Consider the following 13,772-nt stretch of genomic DNA (forward strand, 5'->3'; position numbering starts at 1 on the left):
TCTCTATTCGTATTATGTCTTCACATTGTGGGTGAAGAAGATGAAGAAATATGCCTGAGGTAGGTGCGGGACTTTATTGATCCTTGGAAGAATCATTTGAGGGCAGGTGTGGCAGGGAAAGTGTAAGCAGGATGACAACGGGCCTTCGGGCCACTCTAGATGGCCGAACATTGCTGTGCTTCAGCGACCCTTCTGGCCCAGCTCACTATCCCGAACTTTATTTCCGGTTGCGAGCTGCGAAGAGTGCCTACCATCGCTCTTGGTGGGCGGAAAATTAGGTAAAATAATATAAAATCGAGATAGCTGACGATTCCATCCCTGGCACCTAAAAGCGAAGGCAGGTAGCTGAAGCCTCGTACCGAGTGCTCGGGCTTTGGTGTCAGCAGCCGTGTTCGGACGAGACCACCCAAACCTAAGCGGCCAGATAGATAGATACCCTTAAAATCACCAAAGTTCGCAAAGAAATGCTGCAAATTTAATACAAAGTACCTATAATGCTGTCTTGGTTGTCCTTGGCTTAAAGACTTTTTTTTCTTTTTAATATTTATAACACACAAAAAAGCTCAATTTTACAAGCTTTCTCGAATCGCTGCATCAACTCGAAGAATCGCTATCCCGAATCGCTATCTTTCAACTGCAGGCACCCCGAGTGTGCTGTGACGTCCAAATTTTCTCTTCACATGCTTAGAAGATATCGTGACGTCAGCAGCAATGCCCGCTCCACACTTCGAGACAGGGGCGGTGCTGAAAGGACCCTAGCTTGTGGGCACTAGCGGTTGATACGGCCCCAGGATGTAATCACTTGCTCACCCCCCCCCCCCCCCCCTCCTATCCTATTGAAGAAATCCTGGCGGCTCATCTATGGGTTGGCGACACACAAGCGCCCTCTTTGAATGTTTTGGTGACGCACAAGCGCGCCTGTTTCAGAAATTTTGTTACCTGACGTTTCAATAGCCAGGCCGCCACTTCAAGTCGCTAGTATTGGTACTGTAGTGGCCTAACATCAATCAAGTGTTGAGTGTTGATCGCAGCATACGGAAATGAATTTTAATATCAAAATAACATACCTTGTCAGTAGACGTCCGTGCTTTAGGTGTTTTAGAATGTTTCAGTTTGGAACCTCCTATAATGTTTGCTTTTCTTATTTTGTAGCTGTCTAACACTACCCGCAATTTATTTTCGAGTGTGTTCAATGTTTTCAAGCGATTTCACTGTCGTTTCTAAAATTTTAGCTCGTATGATATCTACCATCAATCCATACAACAACAATTTATCATTCCACCACCAAGATTCTCAACCTAAGCAAAGACTGCGATGCAATAATTCCCGCTAACGCAACACTTGTACCTTGGACCGCGCGTTTCGGTCTAATGAGATGGGAAATAAATAGTAGTCGTGGCCATTTGAGGATTCCCGCTGTCACCCTGTTTGAGGAGATCCACAACAATAGACGCTGAAAAGTTTTCATGAGAGGGTTCAACAATGAAGAGAGCTTGCTTGCTGCTGCTGCTGCTTTCAGCGCCTCAGTTCGTCACTTCGATTTATGCACATTTACTAGATAATTGCATGGGCTGCTGCGAATCGAAATTGAGACTTGCAGAAGACCTCCTTTGCCCAGTTCAAACCAATGCGTTCGAAAACGATGTGAGAATATGAAAGCGCACAGTGTCTTCAAAACTGCCTGAGCTTTCACATGACAGTTTTTCTATACACAGCTTAGTCTTTAAAATTAAATTGTATTGGCTTTCGCCCATGATGTTTTTTTTTTCCCAAGACAAAGGTACCATAAGCCATAAGCACGAGAGGACGGGTGCGTTTTAACTCGCTACTTGCTTTCCATAAAAAAATACCTTCGAATTACAAAAAAAAAAAATGGGTCTATTAAAATGTACGAATATGCAAAACATCCCTTCCCGAAGCGCAGAAAAAAAAAACAATTAGTAGATCGCACGTATCTTCTTCGCAGTCGATGTTATGCGAAACCTTCACATGGAAAGTGACTCTGCTGTAATTTCTTTATTGACTGGAACGTCATGATGTGGAGCTGAAAATGCATGCACAAGTGCATGAGCATGAATAGCCTTGGATGAAACGTGCGCCCTCCGTTAATTGACAGCAGCGCTAGCGCCTCTAGCGGCGTAAAGATGATTCATGCTTGTTGCGCTAAAACTGCTATTATATTTGATCAAACTTGAGCTTTTTTTTGTCATCAATCAGAGCTAGGTTCAATTTTATTTAACAGGTCGACGCATATTAGTGGGCCATTGGTGCTTCTTCAAATGGCTCCTTAAAATATACAAGAAGCAAACAGTAATCTTCGACCGTCGTCTGCACCTCACCAGAATGACACAAGACGTCACGATGGGTGCTGACCGAGTGCGACCCGTTGTCTGGCATACTTACCTGGTGTCGGGGTGACCGTGGTCAAGATGGCGGTGCCCCCAGGGAGAGGCGCGGGCATTGCACTGCGCTCGTGCTGACCCCTGCCACTACCCCAAACTGGGGCAGATGGGGCATGCAATTTTTGGTAGTGGGGGACTGCGTTCGCGCTCTCCCCCTATTTTACAATCCAAAGGAAGATCTATACACCCGCTGAAACACTTGCGCGGCGGAGGAGAGTGCAAGCTATTGAGATCCGGGTTCTCCGATATAGCTTCCGATGTGTCGTTTTCTGGTGTTAAGTGAGAGTTGCTCAGAGCCCTTAAAATATACTTGCCCAAGGCTGCATCTGGAGAGAAAATTGCAATATTTGAAGTTTTTGCGCTATTACTATTAGTATTATGTCTTCACATTGTGGGTGAAGAAGATGAAGAAATATGCCTGAGGTAGGTAAGGGACTTTATTGATCCTTGGAAGAATGATTTGAGGGCAGGTGTGGCAGGGAAAGTGGAAGCAGGATGACAACGGGCCTTCGGGCCACTCTAGATGGCCGCACATTGCTGTGCTTCAGCGACCCTTCTGGCCCAGCTCACTATCCCGAACTTTATTTCCGGTTGCGAGCTGCGAAGAGTGCCTACCATTGATCTTGGTGGGCGGAAAATTAGGTAAAATAATATAAAATCGAGATAGCTGACGATTCCATCCCTGGCAACTAAAAGCGAAGGCAGGTAGCTGGAGCCTCGTTCCGAGTGCTCGGGCTTTGGTGTCAGCAGCCGTGTTCGGACGAGACCACCCAAACCTAAGCGGCCAGATAGATAGATACCCTTAAAATCACCAAAGTTCGCAAAGAAATGCTGCAAATTTAATACAAAGTACCTATAATGCTGTCTTGGTTGTCCTTGACTTAGACTTTTTTTTTCTTTTTAATATTTATAACACACAAAAAAGCTCAATTTTACAAGCTTTCTCGAATCGCTGCATCAACTCGAAGAATCGCTATCTCGAATCGCTATCTTTCAACTGCAGGCACCCCGAGTGTGCTGCGACGTCCAAATTTTCTCTTCACATGCTTACAAGATATCGTGACGTCAGCAGCCATGCCCGCTCCACACTTCGAGACAGGGGCGGTGCTGAAAGGACCCTAGCTTGTGGGCACTAGCGGTTGATACGGCCCCAGGATGTAATCACTTGCTCACCCCCCCCCCCCCCCCTCCTATCCTATTGAAGAAATCCTGGCGGCTCATCTATGGGTTGGCGACACACAAGCGCCCTCTTTGAATGTTTTGGTGACGCACAAGCGCGCCTATTTCAGAAATTTTGTTACCTGACGTTTCAATAGCCAGGCCGCCACTTCAAGTCGCTAGTATTGGTACTGTAGTGGCCTAACATCAATCAAGTGTTGAGTGTTGATCGCAGCATACGGAAATGAATTTTAATATCAAAATAACATACCTTGTCAGTAGACGTCCGTGCTTTAGGTGTTTTAGAATGTTTCAGTTTGGAACCTCCTATAATGTTTGCTTTTCTTATTTTGTAGCTGTCTAACACTACCCGCAATTTATTTTCGAGTGTGTTCAATGTTTTCAAGCGATTTCACTGTCGTTTCTAAAATTTTAGCTCGTATGATATCTACCATCAACCTATACAACAACAATTTATCATTCCACCACCAAGATTCTCAACCTAAGCAAAGACTGCGATTCAATAATTCCCGCTAACGCAACACTTGTACCTTGGACCGCGCGTTTCGGTCTAATGAGATGGGAAATAAATAGTAGTCGTGGCCATTTGAGGATTCCCGCTGTCACCCTGTTTGAGGATATCCACAACAATAGACGCTGAAAAGTTTTCATGAGAGGGTTCAACAATGAAGAGAGCTTGCTTGCTGCTGCTTCAGCGTTCAGCGCCTCAGTTCGTCACTTCGATTTATGCACATTTACTAGATAATTGCATGGGCTGCTGCGAATCGAAATTGAGACTTGCAGAAGACCTCCTTTGCCCAGTTCAAACCAATGCGTTCGAAAACGATGTGAGAATATGAAAGCGCACAGTGTCTTCAAACTGCCTGAGCTTTCACATGACAGTTTTCTATGCACAGCTTAGTCTTTAAAATTAAATTGTATTGGCTTTCGCCCATGATGTTTTTTTTTTCCCAAGACAAAGGTACCATAAGCCATAAGCACGAGAGGACGGGTGCGTTTTAACTTGCTACTTGCTTTCCATAAAAAAATACCTTCGAATTACAAAAAAAAAATGGGTCTATTAAAATGTACGAATATGCAAAACATCCCTTCCCGAAGCGCAGAAAAAAAAAACAATTAGTAGATCGCACGTATCTTCGCAGTGGATGTTATGCGAAACCTTCACATGGAAAGTGACTGTGCTGTAATTTCTTTATTGACTGGAACGTCATGATGTGGAGCTGAAAATGCATGCACAAGTGCATGAACATGAATAGCCTTGGATGAAACGTGCGCCCTCCGTTAATTGACCGCAGCGCTAGCGCCTCTAGCGGCGTAAAGATGATTCATGCTTGTTGCGCTAAAACTGCTATTATATTTGATCAAACTTGAGCTTTTTTTTTAATCATCAATCAGAGCTAGGTTCAATTTTATTTAACAGGTCGACGCATATTAGTGGGCCATTAGTGTTTCTTGAAATGGCTCCTTAAAATATACAAGAAGCAAACAGCAATCTTCGACCGTCGTCTGCACCTCACCAGAATGACACAAGACGTCGCGATGGGTGCTGACCGAGTGCGACCCGTTGTCTGGCATACTTACCTGGTGTCGGGGTGACCGTGGTCAAGATGGCGGTGCCCCCAGGGAGAGGCGCGGGCATTGCACTGCGCTCGTGCTGACCCCTGCCACTACCCCAAACTGGGGCAGATGGGGCATGCAATTTTTGGTAGTGGGGGACTGCGTTCGCGCTCTCCCCCTTTTTTTACAGTCCAAAGGAAGATCTATACACCCGCTGAAACACTTGCGCGGTGGAGGAGAGTGCAAGCTATTGAGATCCAGGTTCTCCGATATGGCTTCCGATGTGTCGTTTTCTTGTGTTAAGTGAGAGTTGCTCAGAGCCCTTCAAATATACCTGCCCAAGGCTGCATCTGGAGAGAAAATTGGAATATTTGAAGTTTTTGCGCTATCTCTATTCGTATTATGTCTTCACATTGTGGGTGAAGAAGATGAAGAAATATGCCTGAGGTAGGTAAGGGACTTTATTGATCCTTGGAAGAATGATTTGAGGGCAGGTGTGGCAGGGAAAGTGGAAGCAGGATGACAACGGGCCTTCGGGCCACTCTAGATGGCCGCACATTGCTGTGCTTCAGCGACCCTTCTGGCCCAGCTCACTATCCCGAACTTTATTTCCGGTTGCGAGCTGCGAAGAGTGCCTACCATTGATCTTGGTGGGCGGAAAATTAGGTAAAATAATATAAAATCGAGATAGCTGACGATTCCATCCCTGGCACCTAAAAGCGAAGGCAGGTAGCTGGAGCCTCGTTCCGAGTGCTCGGGCTTTGGTGTCAGCAGCCGTGTTCGGACGAGACCACCCAAACCTAAGCGGCCAGATAGATAGATACCCTTAAAATCACCAAAGTTCGCAAAGAAATGCTGCAAATTTAATACAAAGTACCTATAATGCTGTCTTGGTTGTCCTTGACATAGACTTTTTTTTTCTTTTTAATATTTATAACACACAAAAAAGCTCAATTTTACAAGCTTTCTCGAATCGCTGCATCAACTCGAAGAATCGCTATCTCGAATCGCTATATTTCAACTGCAGGCACCCCGAGTGTGCTGCGACGTCCAAATTTTCTCTTCACATGCTTACAAGATATCGTGACGTCAGCAGCCATGCCCGCTCCACACTTCGAGACAGGGGCGGTGCTGAAAGGACCCTAGCTTGTGGGCACTAGCGGTTGATACGGCCCCAGGATGTAATCACTTGCTCACCCCCCCCCCCCCCCCTCCTATCCTATTGAAGAAATCCTGGCGGCTCATCTATGGGTTGGCGACACACAAGCGCCCTCTTTGAATGTTTTGGTGACGCACAAGCGCGCCTATTTCAGAAATTTTGTTACCTGACGTTTCAATAGCCAGGCCGCCACTTCAAGTCGCTAGTATTGGTACTGTAGTGGCCTAACATCAATCAAGTGTTGAGTGTTGATCGCCGCATACGGAAATGAATTTTAATATCAAAATAACATACCTTGTCAGTAGACGTCCGTGCTTTAGGTGTTTTAGAATGTTTCAGTTTGGAACCTCCTATAATGTTTGCTTTTCTTATTTTGTAGCTGTCTAACACTACCCGCAATTTATTTTCGAGTGTGTTCAATGTTTTCAAGCGATTTCACTGTCGTTTCTAAAATTTTAGCTCGTATGATATCTACCATCAATCCATACAACAACAATTTATCATTCCACCACCAAGATTCTCAACCTAAGCAAAGACTGCGATGCAATAATTCCCGCTAACGCAACACTTGTACCTTGGACCGCGCGTTTCGGTCTAATGAGATGGGAAATAAATAGTAGTCGTGGCCATTTGAGGATTCCCGCCGTCACCCTGTTAGAGGAGATCCACAACAATAGACGCTGAAAAGTTTTCATGAGAGGGTTCAACAATGAAGAGAGCTTGCTTGCTGCTGCTTCAGCGTTCAGCGCCTCAGCTCGTCACTTCGATTTATGCACATTTACTAGATAATTGCATGGGCTGCTGCGAATCGAAATTGAGACTTGCAGAAGACCTCCTTTGCCCAGTTCAAACCAATGCGTTCGAAAACGATGTGAGAATATGAAAGCGCACAGTGTCTTCAAACTGCCTGAGCTTTCACATGACAGTTTTCTATACACAGCTTAGTCTTTAAAATTAAATTGTATTGGCTTTCGCCCATGATGTTTTTTTTTTCCCAAGACAAAGGTACCATAAGCCATAAGCACGAGAGGACGGGTGCGTTTTAACTCGCTACTTGCTTTCCATAAAAAAATACCTTCGAATTACAAAAAAAAAAGGGTTTATTAAAATGTACGAATATGCAAAACATCCCTTCCCGAAGCGCAGAAAAAAAAAACAATTAGTAGATCGCACGTATCTTCGCAGTGGATGTTATGCGAAACCTTCACATGGAAAGTGACTGTGCTGTAATTTCTTTATTGACTGGAACGTCATGATGTGGAGCTGAAAATGTGCATGCACAAGTGCATGAACATGAATAGCCTTGGATGAAACGTGCGCCCTCCGTTAATTGACCGCAGCGCTAGCGCCTCTAGCGGCGTAAAGATGATTCATGCTTGTTGCGCTAAAACTGCTATTATATTTGATCAAACTTGAGCTTTTTTTTTAATCATCAATCAGAGCTAGGTTCAATTTTATTTAACAGGTCGACGCATATTAGTGGGCCATTAGTGTTTCTTGAAATGGCTCCTTAAAATATACAAGAAGCAAACAGCAATCTTCGACCGTCGTCTGCACCTCACCTGAATGACACAAGACGTCGCGATGGGTGCTGACCGAGTGCGACCCGTTGTCTGGCATACTTACCTGGTGTCGGGGTGACCGTGGTCAAGATGGCGGTGCCCCCAGGGAGAGGCGCGGGCATTGCACTGCGCTCGTGCTGACCCCTGCCACTACCCCAAACTGGGGCAGATGGGGCATGCAATTTTTGGTAGTGGGGGACTGCGTTCGCGCTCTCCCCCTATTTTACAATCCAAAGGAAGATCTATACACCCGCTGAAACACTTGCGCGGTGGAGGAGAGTGCAAGCTATTGAGATCCAGGTTCTCCGATATGGCTTCCGATGTGTCGTTTTCTTGTGTTAAGTGAGAGTTGCTCAGAGCCCTTCAAATATACCTGCCCAAGGCTGCATCTGGAGAGAAAATTTGAATATTTGAAGTTTTTGCGCTATCTCTATTCGTATTATGTCTTCACATTGTGGGTGAAGAAGATGAAGAAATATGCCTGAGGTAGGTAAGGGACTTTATTGATCCTTGGAAGAATGATTTGAGGGCAGGTGTGGCAGGGAAAGTGGAAGCAGGATGACAACGGGCCTTCGGGCCACTCTAGATGGCCGCACATTGCTGTGCTTCAGCGACCCTTCTGGCCCAGCTCACTATCCCGAACTTTATTTCCGGTTGCGAGCTGCGAAGAGTGCCTACCATTGATCTTGGTGGGCGGAAAATTAGGTAAAATAATATAAAATCGAGATAGCTGACGATTCCATCCCTGGCACCTAAAAGCGAAGGCAGGTAGCTGGAGCCTCGTTCCGAGTGCTCGGGCTTTGGTGTCAGCAGCCGTGTTCGGACGAGACCACCCAAACCTAAGCGGCCAGATAGATAGATACCCTTAAAATCACCAAAGTTCGCAAAGAAATGCTGCAAATTTAATACAAAGTACCTATAATGCTGTCTTGGTTGTCCTTGACTTAGACTTTTTTTTTCTTTTTAATATTTATAACACACAAAAAAGCTCAATTTTACAAGCTTTCTCGAATCGCTGCATCAACTCGAAGAATCGCTATCTCGAATCGCTATCTTTCAACTGCAGGCACCCCGAGTGTGCTGTGACGTCCAAATTTTCTCTTCACATGCTTACAAGATATCGTGACGTCAGCAGCCATGCCCGCTCCACACTTCGAGACAGGGGCGGTGCTGAAAGGACCCTTGCTTGTGGGCACTAGCGGTTGATACGGCCCCAGGATGTAATCACTTGCTCACCCCCCCCCCCCCTCCTATCCTATTGAAGAAATCCTGGCGGCTCATCTATGGGTTGGCGACACACAAGCGCCCTCTTTGAATGTTTTGGTGACGCACAAGCGCGCCTATTTCAGAAATTTTGTTACCTGACGTTTCAATAGCCAGGCCGCCACTTCAAGTCGCTAGTATTGGTACTGTAGTGGCCTAACATCAATCAAGTGTTGAGTGTTGATCGCAGCATACGGAAATGAATTTTAATATCAAAATAACATACCTTGTCAGTAGACGTCCGTGCTTTAGGTGTTTTAGAATGTTTCAGTTTGGAACCTCCTATAATGTTTGCTTTTCTTATTTTGTAGCTGTCTAACACTACCCGCAATTTATTTTCGAGTGTGTTCAATGTTTTCAAGCGATTTCACTGTCGTTTCTAAAATTTTAGCTCGTATGATATCTACCATCAATCCATACAACAACAATTTATCATTCCACCACCAAGATTCTCAACCTAAGCAAAGACTGCGATGCAATAATTCCCGCTAACGCAACACTTGTACCTTGGACCGCGCGTTTCGGTCTAATGAGATGGGAAATAAATAGTAGTCGTGGCCATTTGAGGATTCCCGCTGTCACCCTGTTAGAGGAGATCCACAACAATAGACGCTGAAAAGTTTTCATGAGAGGGTTCAACAATGAAGAGAGCTTGCTTGCTGCTGCTTCAGCGTTTAGCGCCTCAGTTCGTCACTTCGATTTATGCACATTTACTAGATAATTGCATGGGCTGCTGCGAATCGAAATTGAGACTTGCAGAAGACCTCCTTTGCCCAGTTCAAACCAATGCGTTCGAAAACGATGTGAGAATATGAAAGCGCACAGTGTCTTCAAACTGCCTGAGCTTTCACATGACAGTTTTCTATACACAGCTTAGTCTTTAAAATTAAATTGTATTGGCTTTCGCCCATGATGTTTTTTTTTTCCCAAGACAAAGGTACCATAAGCCATAAGCACGAGAGGACGGGTGCGTTTTAACTCGCTACTTGCTTTCCATAAAAAAATACCTTCGAATTACAAAAAAAAAATGGGTCTATTAAAATGTACGAATATGCAAAACATCCCTTCCCGAAGCGCAGAAAAAAAAAACAATTAGTAGATCGCACTTATCTTCGCAGTGGATGTTATGCGAAACCTTCACATGGAAAGTGACTGTGCTGTAATTTCTTTATTGACTGGAACGTCATGATGTGGAGCTGAAAATGTGCATGCACAAGTGCATGAACATGAATAGCCTTGGATGAAACGTGCGCCCTCCGTTAATTGACCGCAGCGCTAGCGCCTCTAGCGGCGTAAAGATGATTCATGCTTGTTGCGCTAAAACTGCTATTATATTTGATCAAACTTGAGCTTTTTTTTTAATCATCAATCAGAGCTAGGTTCAATTTTATTTAACAGGTCGACGCATATTAGTGGGCCATTAGTGTTTCTTGAAATGGCTCCTTAAAATATACAAGAAGCAAACAGCAATCTTCGACCGTCGTCTGCACCTCACCAGAATGACACAAGACGTCGCGATGGGTGCTGACCGAGTGCGACCCGTTGTCTGGCATACTTACCTGGTGTCGGGGTGACCGTGGTCAAGATGGCGGTGCCCCCAGGGAGAGGCGCGGGCATTGCACTGCGCTCGTGCTGACCCCTGCCACTACCCCAAACTGGGGCAGATGGGGCATGCAATTTTTGGTAGTGGGGGACTGCGTTCGCGCTCTCCCCCTATTTTACAATCCAAAGGAAGATCAATACACCCGCTGAAACACTTGCGCGGTGGAGGAGAGTGCAAGCTATTGAGATCCAGGTTCTCCGATATGGCTTCCGATGTGTCGTTTTCTTGTGTTAAGTGAGAGTTGCTCAGAGCCCTTAAAATATACCTGCCCAAGGCTGCATCTGGAGAGAAAATTGGAATATTTGAAGTTTTTGCGCTATCTCTATTCGTATTATGTCTTCACATTGTGGGTGAAGAAGATGAAGAAATATGCCTGAGGTAGGTAAGGGACTTTATTGATCCTTGGAAGAATGATTTGAGGGCAGGTGTGGCAGGGAAAGTGGAAGCAGGATGACAACGGGCCTTCGGGCCACTCTAGATGGCCGCACATTGCTGTGCTTCAGCGACCCTTCTGGCCCAGCTCACTATCCCGAACTTTATTTCCGGTTGCGAGCTGCGAAGAGTGCCTACCATTGATCTTGGTGGGCGGAAAATTAGGTAAAATAATATAAAATCGAGATAGCTGACGATTCCATCCCTGGCACCTAAAAGCGAAGGCAGGTAGCTGGAGCCTCGTTCCGAGTGCTCGGGCTTTGGTGTCAGCAGCCGTGTTCGGACGAGACCACCCAAACCTAAGCGGCCAGATAGATAGATACCCTTAAAATCACCAAAGTTCGCAAAGAAATGCTGCAAATTTAATACAAAGTACCTATAATGCTGTCTTGGTTGTCCTTGACTTAGACTTTTTTTTTCTTTTTAATATTTATAACACACAAAAAAGCTCAATTTTACAAGCTTTCTCGAATCGCTGCATCAACTCGAAGAATCGCTATCTCGAATCGCTATATTTCAACTGCAGGCACCCCGAGTGTGCTGCGACGTCCAAATTTTCTCTTCACATGCTTACAAGATATCGTGACGTCAGCAGCCATGCCCGCTCCACACTTCGAGACAGGGGCGGTGCTGAAAGGACCCTAGCTTGTGGGCACTAGCGGTTGATACGGCCCCAGGATGTAATCACTTGCTCACCCCCCCCCCCCCCCCTCCTATCCTATTGAAGAAATCCTGGCGGCTCATCTATGGGTTGGCGACACACAAGCGCCCTCTTTGAATGTTTTGGTGACGCACAAGCGCGCCTATTTCAGAAATTTTGTTACCTGACGTTTCAATAGCCAGGCCGCCACTTCAAGTCGCTAGTATCGGTACTGTAGTGGCCTAACATCAATCAAGTGTTGAGTGTTGATCGCAGCATACGGAAATGAATTTTAATATCAAAATAATATACCTTGTCAGTAGACGTCCGTGCTTTAGGTGTTTTAGAATGTTTCAGTTTGGAACCTCCTATAATGTTTGCTTTTCTTATTTTGTAGCTGTCTAACACTACCCGCAATTTATTTTCGAGTGTGTTCAATGTTTTCAAGCGATTTCACTGTCGTTTCTAAAATTTTAGCTCGTATGATATCTACCATCAATCCATACAACAACAATTTATCATTCCACCACCAAGATTCTCAACCTAAGCAAAGACTGCGATGCAATAATTCCCGCTAACGCAACACTTGTACCTTGGACCGCGCGTTTCGGTCTAATGAGATGGGAAATAAATAGTAGTCGTGGCCATTTGAGGATTCCCGCTGTCACCCTGTTAGAGGAGATCCACAACAATAGACGCTGAAAAGTTTTCATGAGAGGGTTCAACAATGAAGAGAGCTTGCTTGCTGCTGCTTCAGCGTTCAGCGCCTCAGTTCGTCACTTCGATTTATGCACATTTACTAGATAATTGCATGGGCTGCTGCGAATCGAAATTGAGACTTGCAGAAGACCTCCTTTGCCCAGTTCAAACCAATGCGTTCGAAAACGATGTGAGAATATGAAAGCGCACAGTGTCTTCAAACTGCCTGAGCTTTCACATGACAGTTTTCTATACACAGCTTAGTCTTTAAAATTAAATTGTATTGGCTTTCGCCCATGATGTTTTTTTTTTTTTTCCCAAGACAAAGGTACCATAAGCCATAAGCACGAGAGGACGGGTGCGTTTTAACTCGCTACTTGCTTTCCATAAAAAAATACCTTCGAATTACAAAAAAAATGGGTCTATTAAAATGTACGAATATGCAAAACATCCCTTCCCGAAGCGCAGAAAAAAAAACAATTAGTAGATCGCACGTATCTTCGCAGTGGATGTTATGCGAAACCTTCACATGGAAAGTGACTGTGCTGTAATTTCTTTATTGACTGGAACGTCATGATGTGGAGCTGAAAATGTGCATGCACAAGTGCATGAACATGAATAGCCTTGGATGAAACGTGCGCCCTCCGTTAATTGACCGCAGCGCTAGCGCCTCTAGCGGCGTAAAGATGATTCATGCTTGTTGCGCTAAAACTGCTATTATATTTGATCAAACTTGAGCTTTTTTTTTAATCATCAATCAGAGCTAGGTTCAATTTTATTTAACAGGTCGACGCATATTAGTGGGCCATTAGTGTTTCTTGAAATGGCTCCTTAAAATATACAAGAAGCAAACAGCAATCTTCGACCGTCGTCTGCACCTCACCAGAATGACACAAGACGTCGCGATGGGTGCTGACCGAGTGCGACCCGTTGTCTGGCATACTTACCTGGTGTCGGGGTGACCGTGGTCAAGATGGCGGTGCCCCCAGGGAGAGGCGCGGGCATTGCACTGCGCTCGTGCTGACCCCTGCCACTACCCCAAACTGGGGCAGATGGGGCATGCAATTTTTGGTAGTTGGGGACTGCGTTCGCGCTCTCCCCCTATTTTACAATCCAAAGGAAGATCTATACACCCGCTGAAACACTTGCGCGGTGGAGGAGAGTGCAAGCTATTGAGATCCAGGTTCTCCGATATGGCTTCCGATGTGTCGTTTTCTTGTGTTAAGTGAGAGTTGCTCAGAGCCCTTAAAATATACCTGCCCAAGGCTGCATCTGG

The 13,772-nt window shown here is 45.3% G+C and overlaps 5 non-coding genes across 5 annotated transcripts; all 5 read left to right on the plus strand.

The window, feature by feature from the left end:
- The first annotated feature begins 2,395 nt into the window (after positions 1–2,395).
- On the plus strand, positions 2,396–2,559 carry LOC142771587 (U1 spliceosomal RNA). Its single transcript, XR_012886006.1, has one exon. It is a non-coding gene; the product is annotated as a U1 spliceosomal RNA (small nuclear RNA).
- Positions 2,560–5,154: 2,595 nt separating this feature from the next.
- Positions 5,155–5,318, plus strand: LOC142771589 (U1 spliceosomal RNA). Its single transcript, XR_012886007.1, has one exon. It is a non-coding gene; the product is annotated as a U1 spliceosomal RNA (small nuclear RNA).
- Positions 5,319–7,915: 2,597 nt separating this feature from the next.
- Positions 7,916–8,079, plus strand: LOC142771591 (U1 spliceosomal RNA). Its single transcript, XR_012886010.1, has one exon. It is a non-coding gene; the product is annotated as a U1 spliceosomal RNA (small nuclear RNA).
- A 2,594-nt stretch (positions 8,080–10,673) lies between these two features.
- On the plus strand, positions 10,674–10,837 carry LOC142771594 (U1 spliceosomal RNA). The gene has a single exon (XR_012886011.1). It is a non-coding gene; the product is annotated as a U1 spliceosomal RNA (small nuclear RNA).
- Positions 10,838–13,435: 2,598 nt separating this feature from the next.
- Positions 13,436–13,599, plus strand: LOC142771642 (U1 spliceosomal RNA). Its single transcript, XR_012886040.1, has one exon. It is a non-coding gene; the product is annotated as a U1 spliceosomal RNA (small nuclear RNA).
- Positions 13,600–13,772: the final 173 nt, after the last annotated feature.

Source organism: Rhipicephalus microplus, chromosome 1 (assembly GCF_043290135.1).
Source record: "Rhipicephalus microplus isolate Deutch F79 chromosome 1, USDA_Rmic, whole genome shotgun sequence".
Lineage (NCBI taxonomy): Eukaryota > Metazoa > Arthropoda > Arachnida > Ixodida > Ixodidae > Rhipicephalus > Rhipicephalus microplus.